Source organism: Myodes glareolus, chromosome 8 (genome assembly GCF_982192425.1).
Source record: "Myodes glareolus chromosome 8, mMyoGla1.1, whole genome shotgun sequence".
Classification (NCBI taxonomy): domain Eukaryota; kingdom Metazoa; phylum Chordata; class Mammalia; order Rodentia; family Cricetidae; genus Myodes; species Myodes glareolus.
The window spans coordinates 92,491,424-92,498,970 of record NC_142033.1 but is presented as its reverse complement, the minus strand read 5'-3'; the positions used below and the strand labels follow the sequence as shown (position 1 = coordinate 92,498,970).

At 43.7% G+C, this 7,547-nt stretch overlaps 1 protein-coding gene and 1 pseudogene across 5 annotated transcripts in view; both read left to right on the top strand.

Annotated features, from left to right (window-relative positions):
* The first annotated feature begins 211 nt into the window (after positions 1-211).
* LOC125401217 (histone deacetylase complex subunit SAP18 pseudogene) lies at positions 212-932 on the top strand (annotated as a pseudogene).
* A 2,861-nt stretch (positions 933-3,793) lies between these two features.
* Positions 3,794-7,547, top strand: part of Sanbr (SANT and BTB domain regulator of CSR) — a 64,612-nt gene continuing 60,858 nt past the window's right edge. For 2 of the 5 annotated variants that reach the window (XR_015002838.2, XM_085692277.2), the window contains exons 1-3: positions 3,795-3,935; positions 5,962-6,010; positions 6,213-6,348. The gene's annotated coding sequence lies outside the window, so the exon portion shown is untranslated. Of the gene's footprint in view, positions 3,936-4,213; positions 4,365-5,961; positions 6,011-6,212; positions 6,349-7,547 lie in introns of those variants that run through there. The other 3 variants (XR_015002835.2, XR_015002836.2, XR_015002837.2) reach the window with 3 other exon arrangements.

Genomic DNA, 7,547 nt, shown 5'->3' with positions numbered 1-7,547 from the left:
GAATCCTGCCCTTGTGCCTTCTTTCCCTGTTCGTCAGCTCCAATAATTTCCTCAATCATTTCAAATCTTTCTATTATTGGCTTTTGTAAAGCCTGGCCTGTATATATTTCCAGTGATTTCACTGAGGCACCTCGCCCCCGGTCCTCATTCTGCACGTGTAATTCCAAGGTCTGAAGTTTCTCCTTTAAAGATAACACCTCACGACTAGCTCATGCTTCCTACAGGGGTTGGAGGTCAGGGCAAGCGTCTCCCGGGCCCAAGGAGAAAGATGGCGGTGGAAGCGCGCATTATCCAGGAGGAGATTAAGAAGGAGCCCGAGAAGCCGATGGACCACGAGAAGACCTGCCCGCTCCTGCTCCTGTCGCAGGTCTTCGCCACCAACAAGGGCCACCATCACCAAATGGACGAGTTCTCCCGCAGGAATGTGCCCTCGAGCGAGCTGCAGATCTACACCTGGATGGATGCAACCCTGAAAGAACTGACTAGTTTAGTAAAGGAAGTCTACCCAGAAGCCAGAAAGAAGGGCACACACTTCAATTTTGCAATTGTTTTTATGGATCTTAAAAGACCTGGATATCGAGTTAAGGAGATTGGCAGCACCATGTCTGGCAGGAAGGGCACTGATGACTCCAGGACCCTGCAGTCACAGAAGTTTCAAACAGGGATTATCTGGACATAGCCATCACTGCTCCAAATCCGGCACCTCCTTCGGGACGGATGACACCGTACTAAATTCTATTGACTTTCTTGAAGTTGTTTTTCAGCCAGTCTGTAAAATAAACTTACTTAATCTTTTCCTCCCTTGGAAAAAATAATAAAGATAACACCTCATCCTAGGACATGGATAGCATGCAGCTTGCTATCCTGGAGAGGTACTCTATCTGCTAACCTATCATAACTTTTTAACAAATTTTGACTGTCAAATTCAACAGTATAAATTCTTTCAGATAATTTCTCATTACCCTTAAATATGGATTCAATTTTGTCTGTCAAATTAATGTTATCCTTTTTAATAGTATTATTTTTTAAGTAATTTTTAATTTTCGATGGTATTAATCCTATCAACTAGCTGTTCAATATTAATCTGCAAAGACTGTATCATTCCTAAAAGTGCCACATTCTTTTTAATGATATAATATGAAGAAAAAACTGAGTCCCAATATTCAATAAATTAAAGTATCACCATAACCATATAAGCCTCACAGAATACCATCCAAAGTATTAGCAAAACAGTTTCTAAAAGTTTCAATATTAATGTAGTCTGCCATATTGATTTATTAATTACCTGTTATGTGAGCTGGTAAACTGTAATCTTTATTGTCCAGAGGATGTCATGATTGCAGAGTTGCGACTGAAAGCAATGCAACCGGTGGTGACAGGAACGGTCCTGAGCTGCTTTAGTTTCCCGCCTTGGTACTCATTAAATATTGAGAAATATGCTTTGCTTGACAAATTAAAAGCAATTACATGAAACAAGAAACCCAGAATTCATGGGCAGGGAGCACAAACCGGAAGTTGCAAGAGTTGCCACATGGCCAGGAACCACACCAGGGAATGCAGCAGTAATGCATGCGCTTGGGAAATTTCCAAGTTGTCACATGCAGTAAGCTCAGCTGTGGCGGATGTTCTACAAAAGAACCACTTAGGTAAAAGCAAGCCGAGCGGGTAGGGTTGGGAGACTTTCTGGGCCATCAACCGACTAGGCCTTTAGGCCATCCACCCGGTAGGTGTGGAGTCCGAATTCATATGGGCACCAGGCGAAGAAGAATACTTAAAAGAAATCCTACACCAGCTCAGAATTGAGAATAATAAACAGTTATTTATTTAGGGAAGACTCGCAAATCAGAATCCTCTGCTGGAACAGAGAACAGAAACCGTATCCCGCAGCTGGAAAAGAGGCCAGATGCGCGCTTTACTTTTCATAAACGGTATAAGAAGTCATACCCCAGTGGGCAGTTAACTTAAAGGCTCCTGGCTGTATGATTTCCTACAGCATATGCTGGTTGTAATTCTAATCTTATACTCGATATCTCTTCCTAGTGTATATAGTTTTGTATTGGTTTTGGAACTCTCTTATTTAAACAAAAGGGGGAGGTGCTGTGGGGGCTACTTCAGCCAATAGCCTTTAAGATACCAGCTCACTTGGGCATGGTCTCTTATACTATAAATGCAGCTTTAAAGCGTGAGCTCACTCTCTCGCTTCTGGCTCTTGCTTTCATTTGTACAAAGGACTATGGTTTAGGGCTGTGATCTGTGAGCCTTTCCCTAAATAAAAAACCCTTTATTAGATGCAATTCTGAACTAGTGTGGGATTACTTTGTAACTTCCATCATCACATAACGACTGTATTAATTTAAATCCCCACCCTTTTGACATTGCAACACAACTTTGTCATCTATCTACAAAGCAGATGGTCAAAAACTTTGAAACCAAGTTACAAAAGATATTCCATGATTTTGTGATGAGCAGCATTCATAGGTGTCCTGGAACCCATGTGGTTTTAGACTGCTTTCTCTGGTTTTTAGAGCTGGGGAGCAAAGATGGGACATCCTGTGTGTTAGGGAGCATTCTACCAACTGATCTACATCCCTGGGTCCTAAACTTTAGTTATTTGAGGTTTAAATCGAAAAGACTAAATAAATTATCCTCTCAAGGACCCTGTCTGTAAAAGTATGGTTTAGAAAAGATATAAGTGGGCTGGAGAGATGGCTCAGCGGTTAAGAGCATTGACTGCTCTTCCAGAGGTCCAGAGTTCAAACAGGCAGGATACTGCATAAGTAAGTAAGTAAGTAAATAAATAAATAAATAAATAAATAAATAAATAAATAAATAAATAAATAAATAAATAAATGAATAAATAAATATCTTTAAAAAAGAAAAGAAAAGACGTAAGTAAGCTGTATGGTGTTAAATACCTCTAGTCCCAGCATTTGCAACTGCAAGGTGGAGGCAGGAGGATCAGGATGTACCTAAAAGAGAAAAAGAAAAAGCTAGAGTTCAAAATCACCAGCTACATAAGGAGTTGAGACTGGACTGTCCCCGAAAGAATGAAAATATTAAAGTGATGGTGGAAAAGTTTCCAACACTATCTAAAGTGATATCGCATGTTTATTACGGTGTGAAGCAACAGAAACTGTTCTCATATGGGGTCCCCAACAGTAAAGCTCGGTTCTCTTAAATCTGTGCTTATAAGGACACCGTTTGGAATCTTGCCAAAACCGCGGAGTGGTAGTCAGCATAAACTCACATTCTGGCGTCAGTGCTCTAAGATTGACAATCAGCCTTCCGACTTAATAACTATGTCATTTTCCACAATATATCGGAGCAATCACTAGCTTTCCAGTTACAGTATGTTTCTAACTGCCAAGCTAGTCAACGCCCTATCAGATTATAGAATTTCGTTTTACCTATAAACAGCTTATACCAAAGTGACTGACAGGGAAATATTTTTTTAACTCTATTCTTTTAACTCGAGCTCCCTTTATCTCCCACACATCCCTCTTGTGCACTTCGCGTTGGTCATCTAAAATCAATCACTGAGGATCTAGTTGCTAAGAGACAGGACGCTGAGAGGGCGGAGACGCTGCAATGCGACAGGCTTGAGAGGAAAAGCCAGAGCGGGCAGGCTAAGTAGCAGTGGGCGGAGCCGTGGGCTGCGCTCCGGACCGCACCCTCCGGCCCGCAGGAGCTCGTCGTTCATTGGCTCCTCGGCTGCGGCGCTAGCCTGCGATTGGCCGGGCCGGTCGACTGGCGCCCCGCCCCTCGGGACCCTGCAAGGCTGCCAGCTAGCGGGTGCAGGCGGGTGCGGTCGCGGCGCGTGAGGCCGCCTGAGCCGGGCTTGGTCGCCGGGTCGCGCCGTTCCGGGCACGAGCGCGGGCGGTGCCGGCCGCTGCTGGTAACACGGGCGCAGTGAGGGCCGCCGCGGCCTTGTGGAGGTGAGAGAGACGCCGAGAGGCTGGGGCATCCAGGCGGGAGCTGGAAGTGGGGCGAGGGCCGGGAGCACGGCAGCCCCATCCCGCCCGGGCGGGCGGATCGTGCGGGCCTCGCTGCCTGGCAGCCCGCGGACGCCCGGGCACAGCCCGCTGCCCCGTCCCGCCGCCGCCCAGCAGCCCGTCCCGCCCGCGCGCCTGACGACGGAGCCCTGCTTCGGCGCCGGACTCCGGCCCTCGTCGTCCCGGCCTGGCTCCTGTCCTACGTCTTTGTCTGCCTCTCTCCAGCCCGCGCCCCGAGTCGGCGTCCGCGCCGCGGAATCCGGGCCCGGAGGACGCACCGCGCAGGGAGCCTCGGACCCGGGTGGGAGGCGATGCTACCCTACGCCCTTCAGAATCAGAGCCAACCGCCTCGGTTCTCAGGTCTCGACCAGGGTCAGGAAATCTGTTCTCCTTGTTTGGGATGAGTCAGTGTTAACAGCCTCCCTCTGTTGTGCCAGAGGCCTCCCACCTGTCCCTGTGCCCCCTTCCTTCCACTGCCACCTCTGCCTGGGGGGAAAAAAATCAAGAACCCCTTTTTCATTGAAACATGAAAAACAGGTGCTTATCATGGACAGAAAAAGCGACTTAGATAGCCATGTTTATGCAAGTGAATAAGCCAAAATAAGGAAATAAGTTATGTTCTTTAAAAGTGTAATGTGTTAAACAATAGAACTTTCAATTTAGGGTAAGTAATTTGTGATGCCTTAAACACTTTTAACATATGGCATTTTATCATGTATGAGAGGATAATTTTGAGCTTCAGATATTCTTTTGATCAAACTTTTCCATGTGTTTATACCTTGTTCCTGAATGAGATGCATGTGCCAGCTGTTCCATGAGACTATGTGCTTTATTAAAAACTACTCGTCAATGCTTTACCTTTCATACTTACATTCAGACCCGAAAGGAAATTTTCTAATAGATTAATTTAACTAGAATATACAATAGTTTTACCCTTGTTTGAAAAGATTCACTTGTGTCTACAGAAAAAAAATCATACCTAAATTATGTAAATCATCCATAAGCACAAATACATGAGAATAATATTTGAAATATACACGATTTTAAGAATTTGATAGAGACAGCATTCTTGAAATTTTAATGACTGGAGATTTAGCTCAGTGGTAGAGTACAATGCCTCATTCCCATCACCAAGAATAGAAAAAAAATTGATTTTTTTTCTGGAAATTAAAACCAAAAAAAAAAAAACCCCAGCATACAAGGGGTCTTTGTACTTTAGACTGTTTTCTTTTTTTTTTTTTTTAAGTGCTGGGCATCAAACTGAGGGCCCCACATATTAGGCAAAAACTCATCTACATTCCTGGATCCTAAATGTCTACTAAAGTCCCAACAAATTATAAACACCCCTTTCCAAATCATGTGCTCAGAAAAGGGATCCATGTATTACCCATACAAGTAGAGAGGAGTGTGCTCAGAAAAGGGATCCATGTATTACCCATGTAAGTAGAGAGCAGTGTTCACTGAAAGTTAAGATTGCCACATTTATTATAGATACTTACATATTCTCATAGAGTATGGCTTTTCAACTCAACGTGGGTTCCAAAAGATACATTGTTTCTTTAAAGTTTGGTGACTTTATTAACTCAGCAAACATTTTCGGCACTATCTGCTCTGCTGGTCCTTCTGAGGAATCAAAAGATAAAAGGCCCAACCTATGAGCTGAGTTTGTCAGTACAGACCTGTAATCCCTGTGCTCTGGAGGCTGAGGCAGGAGGATCAAGAGGTAGAAGCTAGCCTGAACTACAAAGCAAGATAAAACTGAAATTCTGTCCTGGGCAGTTCTTTCTAAGTGACTCAACTAATTCTTGAAAAAAATATTATTTCACCAATGGCCAAAGTAGAATAAGAACAAATAATGGTTGTGATAAATTGTGGTACCCATTTTGAATCCAGATGCTGTGCTGGGTGCTTTAATGGTATGATTGAATTCTCAAAATAATCTTAAAGGCTGTTGTTGTTTTCCTTATAGCTGAAACAATTGAAGCCCCAAGATGCACTGCTGGAAATGGTAAAGCTGGGTAAGTATCAAGAGCCCACTTTATTCCTTTATCGGCAGCATACTTCATTGTTAATCTTTATGAATCTGTTTGATCCAGGGATCTCAGAAATGCTAACACTACTGCTACAAGCATCCAGTCCTCACACTGGACCTGTAAGAGGTCCCACTTAAAGCCTCCTGGAAATCCAGAAGCTACCTACTGTTTTACCTTTGTATTGCAGATGAAGAAATTGAAATCCAGATTATTTGAACTAGATACTATCTTAATGGTGGAACCAGGGTACGCAGTTGGACGTTGACGGCGTCACTTCAGAATCTATACTTGTGTCTACTACGTTGTACAGATCCTTCAATAAGGTACATCCCTAGAAGCCATGATTTTAGAGTGTTTGTGCTTTGTGTCTCTTTTGTGTTTTACATGTGTTCATTTTTATTTATGTGTGTTTGCTTGCATGTATCTGTGTGCATCATGTACATGCTTAGTGCCCATAAATGCCAGAAGAGGGCGCTATAGCCCCTGTAACTGGAGCAATGAACAGGTGTAAGAAACCAGTTGGGTGCTGGGAACCAAACCCAGGTCTTGCTCAGTAACAGCAAGTACTGCTGGCTGTCTCTCAGGCCCCTGTTGCTTTTTAATGCTTATGCAAACACATAGATTGTTACCTGGCTGCCGTTTCATGTCCTAAGGCAGTGATTTATGTAACCCATACCTCGTTCTTGCTCCTGACTTGCTTCCACACTTCTACTTTAGAGCACTCAAAATACCGCAGTCCTAGGAAGCATATGCTGTCTCTGTAGGCCATGTCTTGAGATGTCACGGTCCTAGGAAGCATATGCTGTCTCTGTAGGCCACTTCTCGAGATGTCACGGTCCTAGGAAGCATATGCCATCTCTGTGGGCCACGTCTCAAGATATCATGTTCCTAGGAAGCATGTACTGTCTCTGTATGCCACTTCTCGAGATGTCATGGTCCTAGGAAGCATATACTGTCTCTGTACACCACGTCTCGAGATGTCACGGTCCTAGGAAGCATATGCTGTCTCTGTAGGCCACATCTCACCTGGAGGTGCAGTGGTTGTCTTCAGAGTACCTTCCCAGAGTGAGCCCTTTTGTTCTCTTGCACTGTCAGTCATGGCTTTTAATCTAATTTCTCTGCTGCAGTGCGGCAAGTTTAGGTGGCGTCTATCTGTCAGTGATCTTCGCTCTACATTATGCCATATTTTTCTTAGAGCAGCTTATATTTCAGGTGGAATTCTCAACCTAGAAACTAGCAACAGTTAAACTGTAAGCATGACTAGCCATAAGCTCTCACCTCTGTTTTTCTCTAATTTTGTATTCCAACTTCAGCTGCAATGCCTGAAACATGATGGAATTGGTAAATGCTTGGATAAAACAGTGTGTCTTACACTGGCTGACATAAAGAGCTTTTTAAAACATTTTAACTTTGGATGGGTAGTTCTGTTTCTGTTTCTTTTCTTTCTTTTTGTTTTTTTTTAAAGATTTATTTATTTATTTATTTATTCATACAGTATCCTGTATGAGGGGGGCCTGCTAGA